Raw genomic sequence first — 17,691 nt, forward strand, 5'->3', positions numbered from 1 at the left:
TTTAATTTGGCCCTATAGTCTTCAAAGGGATCTGATGTATCTGATCTCAGATTCCACAGAAATAAGGCTAGCAAAGAGATCCACGAAATACAGATGTAACTCTGTGAGTGGAAGTCACACATCACAGAGCAGTTTCTCAGAAAGCTTCTTTCCAGATTTCATCTGAGGATATTTCCTTTTTCACCATAGCCCTCTATGGGCTTCCAAATATCACTTTGCCAATTCCACAAGAACTGTCTTAGCGAAAGGCTTCTTGAGGGGAAAGCTGTAACTCTGTGAGATGATTTCACGGAACACAAAGAAGTTTCTCAGAAAGCTTCTTCCTCTTTGTTATCGGATGATATTTCCTTTGGCCCTATAGTCTTCAAAGGGATCTGAAATATCTGTTCTCAGATTCCACAGAAATAATGCTAGCAAAGAGATCCACGAAATACAGCTGTAACTCTTTGAGGTGAATGAATAGAACACTAAGCAGTTTCTCAGAAAGATACCCTCCAGATTTCATCTGAGGATGTTTCCTTTTTCACCATAGCCCTCTATGGGATTCCAAATATCACTTTGCCAATTCCTAAAGAACTGTCTTAGCGAAAGATTTCTAGAGGGGAAAGCTGTAACTCTGTGAGATGATTTCACAGAACACAAAGAAGTTTCTCACAAAGCTTCTTTCTCTTTGTTATCAGAGGATATTTCCTTGTCCCCATAGTCTTCAAAGGGATACGAAATATCTTTTCTCAGATTCCACAGAAATAAGGCTACCAAAAGATCCACGAAATACAGTTGTAACTCTGTGAGTGGAAGTCACACATCACAGAGCAGTTTCCCAGAAAGCTGCTTTCTAGATTTCATCTGAGGATATTTCCTTTTTCACCATAGACCTCTATGGCTTTCCAAATATCACTTTGCCAATTCCACAAGAACTGCCTTATCGAAAGGCTTCTTGAGGGAAAAGCTGTAACTCTCTGAGATGATTTCACAGAACACAAAGAAGTTACTTAGAAAGCTTCTTTCTCTTTGTTATCAGAGGATATTTCCTTTGGCCCTATAGTCTTAAAAGGGATCCGAAATATCTGTTCTCAGATTCCACAGAAATAAGGCTAGCAAAGAGATCCACGAAATACAGATGTAACTCTGTGAGATGAATGAACAGAACACTAAGCAGTTTCTCACAACTCTTCTTTCCAGATTTCATCTGACGATATTTCCTTTTAACCATAGCCCTCTATGGGCTTCCAAATATCACTTTGCCAATTCCACAAGAACTGTCTTAGCGAAAGGCTTGGTGACGGGATAGCTGTAATTCTGTGAGATGATTTCACAGAACACGAAGAAGTTTCTCAGAAATCTTCTTTCTCTTTGTTATTGGAGGATATTTCCTTTGGCCCTATAGTCTTCAAAGGGATCCGAAATATCTGTTCTCAGATTCCACAGAAATAAGGCTAGCAAAGAGATCCACGAAATACAGATGTAACTCTGTGAGTGGAAGTCACACATCACAGAGCAGTTTCTCAGAAAGCTTCCTTTCAGATTTCATCTGAGGATATTTCCTTTTTCACCGTAGCCCTCTATGGGCTTCCAAATATCACTTTGCCAATTCCACAAGAACTGTCTTAGCCAAAGGCTTCTTGAGGGGAAAGCTGTAATTCTGTGAGATGATTTCACAGAACACAAAGAAGTTTATCAGAAAGTTTCTTTCTCTTTGTTATCGGAGGATATTTCCTTTGGCCCTATAGTCTTCAAAGGGATTGGAAATATCCGTTCTCAGATTCCACAGAAACAAGGCTAGCAAAGAGATCCACGAAATACAGATGTAACTCTGTGATATGAATGAACAGAACACTAAGCAGTTTCTCAGAAAGCTTCTTTCCAGATTTCATCTGAGGATATTTCCTTTTTCACCTTAGCCCTCTATGGGCTTCCAAATATCACTTTGCCAATTCCACAAGAACTGTCTTAGCGAAAGGCTTCTTGTGGGGAAAGCTGTAACTCTGTGAGATGATTTCACAGAACACCAAGTAGTTTCTCACAAAGCTTCTTTCTCTTCGTTATTGGAGGATATTTCCTTTTGCCCTATAGTCTTCAAAGGGATCCGAAATATCTGTTCTCAGATTCCACAGAAATAAGGCTAGCAAAGAGATCCACGAAATACAGATGTAACTCTATGAGTGGAAGTCACACATCACAGAGCTGTTTCTCAGAAGGCTTCTTTCCAGATTTCATCTGAGGATATTTCCTTTTGCACCATAACCCTCTAAGGGCTTCAAATATCACTTTGCCAATTCCACAAGAACTGTCTTAGCGAAAGGCTTCTTGAGGGGAGAGCTGTAACTCTGTGAGATGATTTCACAGAACACAAAGAAGTTTCTCACCAAGCTTCTTTCCCTTCGTTATCGGAGGATAATTCCTTTAGCCCTATAGTACTCAAAGGGTTCCGAAATATCTTTTCTCAGATTCCACTGAAATAAGGCTAGCAAAGAGATCCACGAAATACAGATGTAACTCTGTGAGTGGAAGTCACACATCACAGAGCAGTTTCTCAGAAAGCTTCTTTCCAGATTTCATCTGAGCATATTTCCTTTTTCACCATAGCCCTCTATGGGCTTCCAAATATCACTTTGCCAATTCCACAAGATCTGTCTTAGTGAAAGGCTTTCTAAGGGGAAAGCTGTAACTCTGTGAGATGATTTCACAGAACACAAAGAAGTTTCTCAGAAAGCTTCTTTCTCTTTGTTATCGGAGGATATTTAATTTGGCCCTATAGTCTTCAAAGGGATCCGATGTATCTGATCTCAGATTCCACAGAAATAAGGCTAGCAAAGAGATCCACGAAATACAGATGTAACTCTGTGAGTGGAAGTCACACATCACAGAGCAGTTTCTCAGAAAGCTGCTTTCCAGATTTCATCTGAGGATATTTCCTTTTTCACCATAGCCCTCTATGGGCTTCCAAATATCACTTTGCCAATTCCACAAGAAGTGTCTTAGCCAAAAGCTTCTTGAGGGGAAAGCTGTAACTCTGTGAGATGTATTCACAGAACACAAAGAAGTTTCGCAGAAAGCTTCTTTTTCTTTGTTATCGGAGGATATTTCCTTTGGCCCTATAGTCTTCAAAGGGATCCGAAATATCTGTTCTCAGATTCCACAGAAATAAGGCTAGCAAAGAGATCCACGAAATACAGATGTAACTCTGTGAGATGATAGAACAGAACACTAAGCAGTTTCTCAGAAAGCTTCTTTCCAGATTTCATCTGAGGATATTTCCTTTTTCAACATTGACCTCTATGGGCTTTGCAAATATCACTTTGCCAATTCCACAAGAACTGTCTTAGCGAAAGGCTTCTTGAGAGGAAAGCTGTAACTCTGTGAGATGATTTCACAGAACACAAAGAAGTTTCTCACAAAGCTTCTTTCTCTTCGTTATTGGAGGATATTTCCTTTGGCCCTATAGTCTTCAAAGGGTTCCGAAATATCTGTTCTCAGATTCCACAGAAATAAGGGTAGCAAAGAGATCCACGAAATACAGATTTAACTCTGTGAGATGAATGAACAGAGCACTAAGCAGTTTCTCAGAAAGCTTCTTTCCAGATTTCATCTGAGGATATTTCCCTTTTCACCATAGCCCTCTATGGGCTTCCAAATATCACTTTGCCAATTCCACAAGAACTGTCTTAGCGAAAGGCTTCTTGAGGGGAAAGCTGTAACTCTGTGAGATGATTTCACAGAATACAAAGAAGTTTCTCAGAAAGCTTCTTTCTCTTTGTTATCGGAGGATATTTAATTTGGCTCTATATTCTTCAAAGGGATCCGATGTATCTGATCTCAGATTCCACAGAAATAAGGCTAGCAAAGAGATCCACGAAATACACATGTAACTCTGTGAGTGGAAGTCACACATCACAGAGCAGTTTCTCAGAAAGCTGCTTTCCAGATTTCATCTGAGGATATTTCCTTTTTCACCAAAGCCCTCTTTGGGCTTCCAAATATCACTTTGCCAATTCCACAAGAACGGTCTTAGCCAAAAGCTTCTTGAGGGGAAAGCTGTAACTCTGTGAGATGATTTCACAGAACACAAAGATGTTTCTCAGAAAGCTTCTTTCTCTTTGTTATCGGAGGATATTTCCTTTGGCCCTATAGTCTTCAAAGGGTTCCGAAATATCTGTTCTCAGATTCCACAGAAATAAGGCTAGCAAAGAGATCCACGAAATACAGATGTAACTCCGTGAGTGGAAGTCACACATCACAGAGCAGTTTCCCAGACATCTTCTTTCCAGATTTCATCTGAGGATATTTCCTTTTTCACCATAGCCCTCTATGGGCTTCCAAATATCACTTTGCCCATTCCACAAGAACTGTCTTAGTGAAAGGCTTCTTGAGGGGAAAGCGGTAACTCTCTGAGATGATTTCACAGAACACAAAGAAGTTTCTCAGAAAGCTTCTTTCTCTTTGTTATCGGAGGATATTTCCTTTGGTCCTATAGTCTTCAAAGGGATATGAAGTATCTGTTCTCAGATTCCACAGAAATAAGGCTAGCAAAGAGATCCAAGAAATAGAGATGTAACCCTGTGAGTGGAAGTCACACATCACAGAGCAGTTTCTCAGAAAGCTTCTTTCCAGATTTCATCTGAGGATATTTCCTTTTTCACCATAGCCCTCTATGGGCTTCCAAATATCACTTTGCCAATTCCACAAGATCTGTCTTAGTGAAAGGCTTTCTAAGGGGAAAGCTGTAACTCTGTGAGATGATTTCACAGAACACAAAGAAGTTTCTCAGAAAGCTTCTTTCTCTTTTTTATCGGAGGGTATTTAATTTGGCCCTATAGTCTTCAAAGGGATCCGATGTATCTGATCTCAGATTCCACAGAAATAAGGCTAGCCAAGAGATCCACGAAATACAGATGTAACTCTGTGAGTGGAAGTCACACATCACAGAGCAGTTTCTCAGAAAGCTTCTTTCCAGATTTCATCTGAGGATATTTCCTTTTTCAACATAGCCCTCTATGGGCTTCCAAATATCACTTTGCCAATTCCACAAGAACTGTCTTAGCCAAAATCTTCTTGAGGGGAAAGCTGTAACTCTGTGAGATGTATTCACAGAACACAAAGAAGTTTCTCAGAAAGCTTCTTTCTCTTTGTTATCGGAGGATATTTCCTTTGGCCCTATAGTCTTCAAAGGGATCCGAAATATCTGTTCTCAGATTCCACAGAAATAAGGCTAGCAAAGAGATCCACGAAATACAGATGTAACTCTGTGAGTGGAAGTCACACATCACAGAGCAGTTTCTCAGAAGGCTTCTTTCCAGATTTCATCTGAGGATATTTCCTTTTGCACCATAAACCTCTATGGGCTTCAAATATCACTTTGCCAATTCCACAAGAACTGTCTTAGCGAAAGGCTTCTTGAGGGGAGAGCTGTAACTCTGTGAGATGATTTCACAGAACACAAAGAAGTTTCTCACCAAGCTTCTTTCCCTTCGTTATCGCAGGATATTTCCTTTGGCCCTATAGTCTTCAAAGGGTTCCGAAATATCTTTTCTCAGATTCAACAGAAATAAGGCTAGCAAAGAGATCCACGAAATACAGATGTAACTCTGTGAGTGGAAGTCAGACATCACAAAGCAGTTTCTCAGAAAGCTTCTTTCCAGATTTCATCTGAGGATATTTCCTTTTTCACCAGTGCCCTCTATGGGCTTCCAAATATCACTTTGTCAATTCCACAAGAACTGTCTTAGCCAAAAGCTTCTTGAGGGGAAAGCTGTAACTCTGTGAGATGATTTCACAGAACACAAAGAAGTTTCTCAGAAAGCTTCTTTCTCTTTGTTATCGGAGGATATTTCCTTTGGCCCTATAGTCTTCCAAGGGATCCGAAATATCTGTTCTCAGATTCCAGAGAAAGAAGGGTAGCAAAGAGAACCACGAAATACAGATTTAACTCTGTGAGATGAATGAACACAGCACTAAGCAGTTTCTCAGAAAGCTTCTTTCCAGATTTCATCTGAGGATATTTCCCTTTTCACCATAGCCCTCTTTGGGCTTCCAAATATCACTTTGCCCATTCCACAAGAACTGTCTTAGCGAAAGGCTTCTTGAGGGGAAAGCGGTAACTCTCTGAGATGATTTCACAGAACACCAAGAAGTTTCTCAGAAAGCTTCTTTCTCTTTGTTATCGGAGGATATTTCCTTTGGCCCTATAGTCTTCAAAGGGATCCGAAATATCTGTTCTCAGATTCCACAGAAATAAGGCTAGGAAAGAGATCCACGAAATACAGATGTAACTCTGTGAGTGGAAGTCACCATCACAGAGCTGTTTCTCAGAAGGCTTCTTTCCAGATTTCATCTGAGGATATTTCCTTTTGCACCATAACCCTCTAAGGGCTTCAAATATCACTTTGCCAATTCCACAAGAACTGTCTTAGCGAAAGGCTTCTTGAGGGGAGAGCTGTAACTCTGTGAGATGATTTCACAGAACACAAAGAAGTTTCTCACCAAGCTTCTTTCCCTTCGTTATCGGAGGATATTTCCTTTAGCCCTATAGTATTCAAAGGGTTCCGAAATATCTTTTCTCAGATTCCACAGAAATAAGGCTAGCAAAGAGATCCACGAAATACAGATGTAACTCTGTGAGTGGAAGTCACACATCACAGAGCAGTTTCTCAGAAAGCTGCTTTCCAGATTTCATATGAGGATATTTCCTTTTTCACCATAGCCCTCTATGGGCTTCCAAATATCACCTCGCCAATTCCACAAGAACTGTCTTAGCCAAAAGCTTCTTCAGGGGAAAGCTGTAACTCTGTGAGATGATTTCACAGAACACAAAGAAGTTTCTCAGAAAGCTTCTTTCTCTTTGTTATCGGAGGATATTTCCTTTGGCCCTATAGTCTTCAAAGGGATCCGAAATATCTGTTCTCAGATTCCACAGAAATAAGTCTTGCAAAGAGATCCGCGAAATACAGATATAACTCTGTGAGATGAACGAACAGAACACTAAGCAGTTTCTCAGAAAGCTTCTTTCCAGATTTCATCTGAGGATATTTCCTTTTTCAACATAGACCTCTATGGGCTTCCAAATATCACTTTGCCAATTCCACAAGAACTGTCTTAGCGAAAGGCTTCTTGAGGGGAAAGCTGTAACTCTGTGAGATGATTTTACAGAACACAAAGAAGTTTCTCAGAAAGCTTCTTTCTCTTTGTTATCGGAGGATATTTAATTTGGCTCTATATTCTTCAGAGGCATCCGATGTATCTGATCTCAGATTCCACAGAAATAAGGCTAGCAAAGAGATCCACGAAATACAGATGTAACTCTGTGAATGGAAGTCACACATCGCAGAGCAGTTTCTCAGAAAGCTGCTTTCCAGATTTCATCTGAGGATATTTCCTTTTTCACCATAGCCCTCTATGGGCTTCCAAATATCCCTTTGCCAATTCCACAAGAACTGTCTTAGCGAAAGGCTTCTTCAGGGGAAAGCTGTAACTCTGTGAGATGATTTCACAGAACACAAAGAAGTTTCTCACAAAGCTTCTTTCTCTTCGTTATCGGAAGATATTTCCTTTGGCCCTATAGTCTTCAAAGGGATCCGAAATATCTGTTCTCAGATTCCACAGAAATAAGGCAAGCAAAGAGATCCACGAAATACAGATGTAACTCTGTGAGATGAATGGACAGAACAGTAAGCCGTTTCTCAGAAAGCTTCTTTCCAGATTTCATCTGAGGATATTTCCTTTTTCACCATAGTCCTCTAAGGTCTTCCAAATATCACTTTGCCAATTCCACAAGAACTGTCTTAGCGAAAGGCTTCTTGAGGGGAAAGCTGTAACTCTGTGAGATGATTTCACGGAACACAAAGAAGTTTCTCAGAAAGCTTCTTCCTCTTTGTTATCGGATGATATTTCCTTTGGCCCTATAGTCTTCAAAGGGATCTGAAATATCTGTTCTCAGATTCCACAGAAATAATGCTAGCAAAGAGATCCACGAAATATAGCTGTAACTCTGTGAGGTGAATGAATAGAACACTAAGCAGTTTCTCAGAAAGCTTCTTTCCAGATTTCATCTGAGGATGTTTCCTTTTTCACCATATCCCTCTATGGGATTCCAAATATCACTTTGCCAATTCCACAAGAACTGTCTTAGCGAAAGACTTCTAGAGGGGAAAGCTGTAACTCTGTGAGATGATTTCACAGAACACAAAGAAGTTTCTCACAAAGCTTCTTTCTCTTTTTTATCAGAGGATATTTCCTTTGGCCCCATAGTCTTCAAAGGGATTCGAAATATCTTCTCTCAGATTCCACAGAAATAAGGCTACCAAAAGATCCACGAAATACAGTTGTAACTCTGTGAGTGGAAGTCACACATCACACAGCAGTTTCCCAGAAAGCTGCTTTCCAGATTTCATCTGAGGATATTTCCTTTTTCACCGTAGACCTCTATGGCTTTCCAAATATCGCTTTGCCAATTCCACAAGAACTGCCTTATCGAAAGGCTTCTTGAGGGGAAAGCTGTAACTCTCTGAGATGATTTCACAGAACACAAAGAAGTTTCTTAGAAAGCTTCTTTCTCTTCGTTATTGGAGGATATTTCCTTTGGCCCTATAGTCTTCAAAGGGATCCGAAATATCTGTTCTCAGATTCCACACAAATAAGGCTAGCAAAGAGATCCACGAAATACAGATGTAACTCTGTGAGTGGAAGTCACACATCACAGAGCAGTTTCTCAGAAGGCTTCTTTCCAGATTTCATCTGAGGATATTTCCTTTTGCTCCATAAACCTCTATGGGCTTCAAATATCACTTTGCCAATTCCACAAGAACTGTCTAAGAGAAAGGCTTCTTGAGGGGAGAGCTGTAACTCTGTGAGATGACTTCACAGAACACAAAGAAGTTTATCACCAAGCTTCTTTCCCTTCGTTATCGGAGGATATTTTATTTGGCCCTATAGTCTTCAAAGGGTTCCGAAATATCTTTTCTCAGATTCAACAGAAATAAGGCTAGCAAAGAGATCCACGAAATACAAATGTAACTCTGTGAGTGGAAGTCACACATCACAGAGCAGTTTTTCAGAAAGCTTCTTTCCAGATTTAATCTGAGGATATTTCCTTTTTCACCATAGCCCTCTAAGGGCTTCCAAATATCACTTTGTCAATTCCACAAGAACTGTCTTAGCCAAAAGCTTCTTGAGGGGACAGCTGTAACTCTGTGAGATGATTTCACAGAACACAAAGAAGTTTCTCAGAAAGCTTCTTTCTCTTTGTTATCGGAGGATATTTCCTTTGGCCCTATAGTCTTCCAAGGGATCCGAAATATCTGTTCTCAGATTCCACAGAAATAAGGCTAGCAAAGAGATCCACGAAATACAGATGTAACTCTGTGAGATGAATGTATAGAACACTAAGCAGTTTCTCAGAAAGCTTCTTTCCAGATTTCATCTGAGGATATTTCCTTTTTCACCATAGCCCTCTATGGGCTTCCAAATATCACTTTGCCCATTCCACAAGAACTGTCTTAGTGAAAGGCTTCTTGAGGGGAAAGCGGTAACTCTCTGAGATGATTTCACAGAACACAAAGAAGTTTCTCAGAAAGCTTCTTTCTCTTTGTTATCGGAGGATATTTCCTTTGGTCCTATAGTCTTCAAAGGGATATGAAGTATCTGTTCTCAGATTCCACAGAAATAAGGCTAGCAAAGAGATCCAAGAAATACAGATGTAACCCTGTGAGTGGAAGTCACACATCACAGAGCAGTTTCTCAGAAAGCTTCTTTCCAGATTTCATCTGAGGATATTTCCTTTTTCACCATAGCCCTCTATGGGCTTCCAAATATCACTTTGCCAATTCCACAAGATCTGTCTTAGTGAAAGGCTTTCTAAGGGGAAAGCTGTAACTCTGTGAGATGATTTCACAGAACACAAAGAAGTTTCTCAGAAAGCTTCTTTCTCTTTTTTATCGGAGGATATTTAATTTGGCCCTATAGTCTTCAAAGGGATCCGATGTATCTGATCTCAGATTCCACAGAAATAAGGCTAGCCAAGAGATCCTCGAAATACAGATGTAACTCTGTGAGTGGAAGTCACACATCACAGAGCAGTTTCTCAGAAAGCTTCTTTCCAGATTTCATCTGAGGATATTTCCTTTTTCAACATAGCCCTCTATGGGCTTCCAAATATCACTTTGCCAATTCCACAAGAACTGTCTTAGCCAAAATCTTCTTGAGGGGAAAGCTGTAACTCTGTGAGATGTATTCACAGAACACAAAGAAGTTTCGCAGAAAGCTTCTTTCTCTTTGTTATCGGAGGATATTTCCTTTGGCCCTATAGTCTTCAAAGGGATCCGAAATATCTGTTCTCAGATTCCACAGAAATAAGGCTAGCAAAGAGATCCACGAAATACAGATGTAACTCTGTGAGTGGAAGTCACACATCACAGAGCAGTTTCTCAGAAGGCTTCTTTCCAGATTTCATCTGAGGATATTTCCTTTTGCACCATAAACCTCTATGGGCTTCAAATATCACTTTGCCAATTCCACAAGAACTGTCTTAGCGAAAGGCTTCTTGAGGGGAGAGCTGTAACTCTGTGAGATGATTTCACAGAACACAAAGAAGTTTCTCACCAAGCTTCTTTCCCTTCGTTATCGCAGGATATTTCCTTTGGCCCTATAGTCTTCAAAGGGTTCCGAAATATCTTTTCTCAGATTCAACAGAAATAAGGCTAGCAAAGAGATCCACGAAATACAGATGTAACTCTGTGAGTGGAAGTCAGACATCACAAAGCAGTTTCTCAGAAAGCTTCTTTCCAGATTTCATCTGAGGATATTTCCTTTTTCACCAGTGCCCTCTATGGGCTTCCAAATATCACTTTGTCAATTCCACAAGAACTGTCTTAGCCAAAAGCTTCTTGAGGGGAAAGCTGTAACTCTGTGAGATGATTTCACAGAACACAAAGAAGTTTCTCTGAAAGCTTCTTTCTCTTTGTTATCGGAGGATATTTCCTTTGGCCCTATAGTCTTCCAAGGGATCCGAAATATCTGTTCTCAGATTCCAGAGAAAGAAGGGTAGCAAAGAGATCCACGAAATACAGATTTAACTCTGTGAGATGAATGAACAGAGCACTAAGCAGTTTCTCAGAAAGCTTCTTTCCAGATTTCATCTGAGGATATTTCCCTTTTCACCATAGCCCTCTTTGGGCTTCCAAATATCACTTTGCCCATTCCACAAGAACTGTCTTAGCGAAAGGCTTCTTGAGGGGAAAGCGGTAACTCTCTGAGATGATTTCACAGAACACCAAGAAGTTTCTCAGAAAGCTTCTTTCTCTTTGTTATCGGAGGATATTTCCTTTGGCCCTATAGTCTTCAAAGGGATCCGAAATATCTGTTCTCAGATTCCACAGAAATAAGGCTAGGAAAGAGATCCACGAAATACAGATGTAACTCTGTGAGTGGAAGTCACCATCACAGAGCTGTTTCTCAGAAGGCTTCTTTCCAGATTTCATCTGAGGATATTTCCTTTTGCACCATAACCCTCTAAGGGCTTCAAATATCACTTTGCCAATTCCACAAGAACTGTCTTAGCGAAAGGCTTCTTGAGGGGAGAGCTGTAACTCTGTGAGATGATTTCACAGAACACAAAGAAGTTTCTCACCAAGCTTCTTTCCCTTCGTTATCGGAGGATATTTCCTTTAGCCCTATAGTATTCAAAGGGTTCCGAAATATCTTTTCTCAGATTCCACAGAAATAAGGCTAGCAAAGAGATCCACGAAATACAGATGTAACTCTGTGAGTGGAAGTCACACATCACAGAGCAGTTTCTCAGAAAGCTGCTTTCCAGATTTCATATGAGGATATTTCCTTTTTCACCATAGCCCTCTATGGGCTTCCAAATATCACCTCGCCAATTCCACAAGAACTGTCTTAGCCAAAAGCTTCTTCAGGGGAAAGCTGTAACTCTGTGAGATGATTTCACAGAACACAAAGAAGTTTCTCAGAAAGCTTCTTTCTCTTTGTTATCGGAGGATATTTCCTTTGGCCCTATAGTCTTCAAAGGGATCCGAAATATCTGTTCTCAGATTCCACAGAAATAAGTCTTGCAAAGAGATCCGCGAAATACAGATATAACTCTGTGAGATGAACGAACAGAACACTAAGCAGTTTCTCAGAAAGCTTCTTTCCAGATTTCATCTGAGGATATTTCCTTTTTCAACATAGACCTCTATGGGCTTCCAAATATCACTTTGCCAATTCCACAAGAACTGTCTTAGCGAAAGGCTTCTTGAGGGGAAAGCTGTAACTCTGTGAGATGATTTTACAGAACACAAAGAAGTTTCTCAGAAAGCTTCTTTCTCTTTGTTATCGGAGGATGTTTAATTTGGCTCTATATTCTTCAGAGGCATCCGATGTATCTGATCTCAGATTCCACAGAAATAAGGCTAGCAAAGAGATCCACGAAATACAGATGTAACTCTGTGAATGGAAGTCACACATCGCAGAGCAGTTTCTCAGAAAGCTGCTTTCCAGATTTCATCTGAGGATATTTCCTTTTTCACCATAGCCCTCTATGGGCTTCCAAATATCCCTTTGCCAATTCCACAAGAACTGTCTTAGCGAAAGGCTTCTTCAGGGGAAAGCTGTAACTCTGTGAGATGATTTCACAGAACACAAAGAAGTTTCTCACAAAGCTTCTTTCTCTTCGTTATCGGAAGATATTTCCTTTGGCCCTATAGTCTTCAAAGGGATCCGAAATATCTGTTCTCAGATTCCACAGAAATAAGGCTAGCAAAGAGATCCACGAAATACAGATGTAACTCTGTGAGATGAATGGACAGAACAGTAAGCCGTTTCTCAGAAAGCTTCTTTCCAGATTTCATCTGAGGATATTTCCTTTTTCACCATAGTCCTCTAAGGTCTTCCAAATATCACTTTGCCAATTCCACAAGAACTGTCTTAGCGAAAGGCTTCTTGAGGGGAAAGCTGTAACTCTGTGAGATGATTTCACGGAACACAAAGAAGTTTCTCAGAAAGCTTCTTCCTCTTTGTTATCGGATGATATTTCCTTTGGCCCTATAGTCTTCAAAGGGATCTGAAATATCTGTTCTCAGATTCCACAGAAATAATGCTAGCAGAGAGATCCACGAAATATAGCTGTAACTCTGTGAGGTGAATGAATAGAACACTAAGCAGTTTCTCAGAAAGCTTCTTTCCAGATTTCATCTGAGGATGTTTCCTTTTTCACCATATCCCTCTATGGGATTCCAAATATCACTTTGCCAATTCCACAAGAACTGTCTTAGCGAAAGACTTCTAGAGGGGAAAGCTGTAACTCTGTGAGATGATTTCACAGAACACAAAGAAGTTTCTCACAAAGCTTCTTTCTCTTTTTTATCAGAGGATATTTCCTTTGGCCCCATAGTCTTCAAAGGGATTCGAAATATCTTCTCTCAGATTCCACAGAAATAAGGCTACCAAAAGATCCACGAAATACAGTTGTAACTCTGTGAGTGGAAGTCACACATCACACAGCAGTTTCCCAGAAAGCTGCTTTCCAGATTTCATCTGAGGATATTTCCTTTTTCACCGTAGACCTCTATGGCTTTCCAAATATCGCTTTGCCAATTCCACAAGAACTGCCTTATCGAAAGGCTTCTTGAGGGGAAAGCTGTAACTCTCTGAGATGATTTCACAGAACACAAAGAAGTTTCTTAGAAAGCTTCTTTCTCTTCGTTATTGGAGGATATTTCCTTTGGCCCTATAGTCTTCCAAGGGATCCGAAATATCTGTTTTCAGATTCCACACAAATAAGGCTAGCAAAGAGATCCACGAAATACAGATGTAACTCTGTGAGTGGAAGTCACACATCACAGAGCAGTTTCTCAGAAGGCTTCTTTCCAGATTTCATCTGAGGATATTTCCTTTTGCTCCATAAACCTCTATGGGCTTCAAATATCACTTTGCCAATTCCACAAGAACTGTCTAAGAGAAAGGCTTCTTGAGGGGAGAGCTGTAACTCTGTGAGATGACTTCACAGAACACAAAGAAGTTTATCACCAAGCTTCTTTCCCTTCGTTATCGGAGGATATTTTATTTGGCCCTATAGTCTTCAAAGGGTTCCGAAATATCTTTTCTCAGATTCAACAGAAATAAGGCTAGCAAAGAGATCCACGAAATACAAATGTAACTCTGTGAGTGGAAGTCACACATCACAGAGCAGTTTTTCAGAAAGCTTCTTTCCAGATTTAATCTGAGGATATTTCCTTTTTCACCATAGCCCTCTAAGGGCTTCCAAATATCACTTTGTCAATTCCACAAGAACTGTCTTAGCCAAAAGCTTCTTGAGGGGACAGCTGTAACTCTGTGAGATGATTTCACAGAACACAAAGCAGTTTCTCAGAAAGCTTCTTTCTCTTTGTTATCGGAGGATATTTCCTTTGGCCCTATAGTCTTCCAAGGGATCCGAAATATCTGTTCTCAGATTCCACAGAAATAAGGCTAGCAAAGAGATCCACGAAATACAGATGTAACTCTGTGAGATGAATGTATAGAACACTAAGCAGTTTCTCAGAAAGCTTCTTTCCAGATTTCATCTGAGGATATTTCCTTTTTCACCATAGCCCACTATGGGCTTCCAAATATCACTTTTCTAATTCCACAAGAACTGTCTTAGCGCAAGGCTTCTTGAGGGGAAAGCTGTAACTCTGTGAGATGATTTTACAGAACACAAAGAAGTTTCTCAGAAAGCTTCTTTCTCTTTGTTATCGGAGGATATTTAATTTGGCTCTATATTCTTCAGAGGCATCCGATGTATCTGATCTCAGATTCCACAGAAATAAGGCTAGCAAAGAGATCCACGAAATACAGATGTAACTCTGTGAGTGGAAGTCACACATCGCAGAGCAGTTTCTCAGAAAGCTTCTTTCCAGATTTCATCTGAGGATATTTCCTTTTTCACCATAGCCCTCTATGGGCTTCCAAATATCCCTTTGCCAATTCCACAAGAACTGTCTTAGCGAAAGGCTTCTTGAGGGGAAAGTTGTAACACTGTGAGATGATTTCACAGAACACAAAGAAGTTTCTCACAAAGCTTCTTTCTCTTCGTTATCGGAAGATATTTCCTTTGGCCCTATAGTCTTCAACGGGATCCGAAATATCTGTTCTCAGATTCCACAGAAATAAGGCTAGCAAAGAGATCCACGAAATACAGATGTAACTCTGTGAGATGAATGGACAGAACAGTAAGCCGTTTCTCAGAAAGCTTCTTTCCAGATTTCATCTGAGGATATTTCCTTTTTCACCATAGCCCTCTAAGGTCTTCCAAATATCACTTTGCCAATTCCACAAGAACTATCTAAGCGAAAGGCTTCCTGAGGGGAAAGCTGTAACTCTGTGAGATGATTTCACAGAACACAAAGAAGTTTCTCAGAAAGATTCTTTCTCTTTGTAATTAAGGATATTTCCTTTGGCCCTATAGTCTTCAAAGAGATCCGAAATATCTGTTCTCAGATTCCACAGAAATAAGGCTAGCAAAGAGATCCACGAAATACAGATGTAACTCTGTGAGAGGAATTAACAGTACACTAAGCAGTTTCTCAGAAAGCTTCTTTCCAGATTTCATCTGAGGATATTTCGTTTTTAAACATAGCCCTCTATGGGCTTCCAAATATCACTTTGCGCAATCCACAAGAACTGTCTTAGCGAAAGGCTTCTTGACGGGAAAGCAGTAACTCTGTGAGATGATTTCACAGAACACAAAGAAGTTTCTCAGAAAGCTTCTTTCTCTTTGTTATCGGAGGACATTTCCTTTGGCCCTATAGTCTTCAAAGGGATCCGAAATATCTGTTCTCAGATTTCACAGAAATAAGGCTATCAAAGAGATCCACGAAATACAGATGTAACTCTGTGAGTGGAAGTCACACATCAGAGAGCAGTTTCTCAGAAAACTTCTTTCCAGATTTCATCTGAGGATATTTCCTTTTTCACCATCGCCCTCTATGGCCTTCCAAATATCACTTTTCCAATTCCACAAGAACTGTCTTAGCGAAAGACTTCTTGAGGGGAAAAATGTAACACTGTGAGATGATTTCACAGAACACAAAGAAGTTTCTCAGAAAGCTTCTTTCTCTTTGTTATCGGAGGATATTTCCTTTGGCCCTATAGCCTTCAAAGGGATCAGAAATATCTGTTCTCAGATTCCACAGAAATAAGGCTAGCAAAGAGATCCACAAAATACAGATGTAACTCTGTAAGTGGAAGTCACATATCACAGAGCAGTTTCTCAGAAAGCTTCTTTCCAGATTTCATCTCAGGATATTTCCCTTTTCACCATAGCCCTCTATGGGCTTCCAAATATCACTTTGCCAATTCCACAAGAACTGTCTTAGCGAAAGGATTCTTGTGGGGAAAGCTGTAACTCTGTGAGGTGATTTCACAGAACGCAAAGAAGTTTCTCAGAAAGCTTCTTTCACTTTGTTATCGGAGGATATTTCCTTTGGCCCTATAGTCTTCAAAGGGATCCGAAATATCTGTTCTCAGATTCCACAGAAATAAGGCTAGCAAAGACATCCACGAAATACAGATGTAACTCTGTGAGTGGAAGTCACACATCACAGAGCAGTTTCTCAGAAAGCTTCTTTCCAGATTTCATCTGCGGATATTTCCTTTTTCACCATAGCCCTCTATGGGCTTCCAAATATCCCTTTGCCAATTCCACAAGAACTGTCTTTGCGAAAGGCTTCTTGAGGGGAAAGCTGTAACTCTGTGAGATGATTACACAGAACACAAAGAAGTTTCTCACAAAGCTTCTTTCTCTTCGTTATCGGAAGATATTTCCTTTGGCCCTATAGTCTTCAAAGGGATCCGAAATATCTGTTCTCAGATTCCACAGAAATAAGGCTCGCAAAGAGATCCACGAAATACAGATGTAACTCTGTGAGATGAATGGACAGAACAGTAAGCCGTTTCTCAGAAAGCTTCTTTCCAGATTTCATCTGAGGATATTTCCTTTTTCACCATAGCCCTCTAAGGTCTTCCAAATATCACTTTGCCAATTCCACAAGAACTGTCTTAGCGAAAGACTTCTAGAGGGGAAAGCTGTAACACTGTGAGATGATTTCACAGAACACAAAGAAGTTTCTCACAAAGCTTCTTTCTCTTTGTTATCAGAGGATATTTCCTTTGGCCCCATAGTCTTCAAAGGGATTCGAAAAATCTTCTCTCAGATTCCACAGAAATAAGGCTTCCAAAAGATCCACGAAATACAGTTGTAACTCTGTGAGTGGAAGTCACACATCACACAGCAGTTTCCCAGAAAGCTGCTTTCCAGATTTCATCTGAGGATATTTCCTTTTTCACCGTAGACCTCTATGGCTTTCCAAATATCACTTTGCCAATTCCACAAGAACTGCCTTATCGAAAGGCTTCTTGAGGGGAAAGCTGTAACTCTCTGAGATGATTTCACAGAACACAAAGAAGTTTCTCAGAAAGCTTCTTTCTCTTTGTAATTGGAGGATATTTCCTTTGGACCTATAGTCTTCAAAGGGATCCGAAATATCTGTTCTCAGATTCCACAGAAATAAGGCTATCAAAGAGATCCACGAAATACAGATGTAACTCTGTGAGATGAAAGAACAGAACACTAAGCAGTTTCTCAGAACGCTTCTTTCCAGATTTCATCTGAGGATATTTCCTTTTAACCATAGCCCTCTATGGGCTTCAAAATATCAC

Source organism: Macaca fascicularis, chromosome 8 (assembly GCF_037993035.2).
Source record: "Macaca fascicularis isolate 582-1 chromosome 8, T2T-MFA8v1.1".
In the NCBI taxonomy this organism is placed as follows: Eukaryota; Metazoa; Chordata; class Mammalia; order Primates; family Cercopithecidae; genus Macaca; species Macaca fascicularis.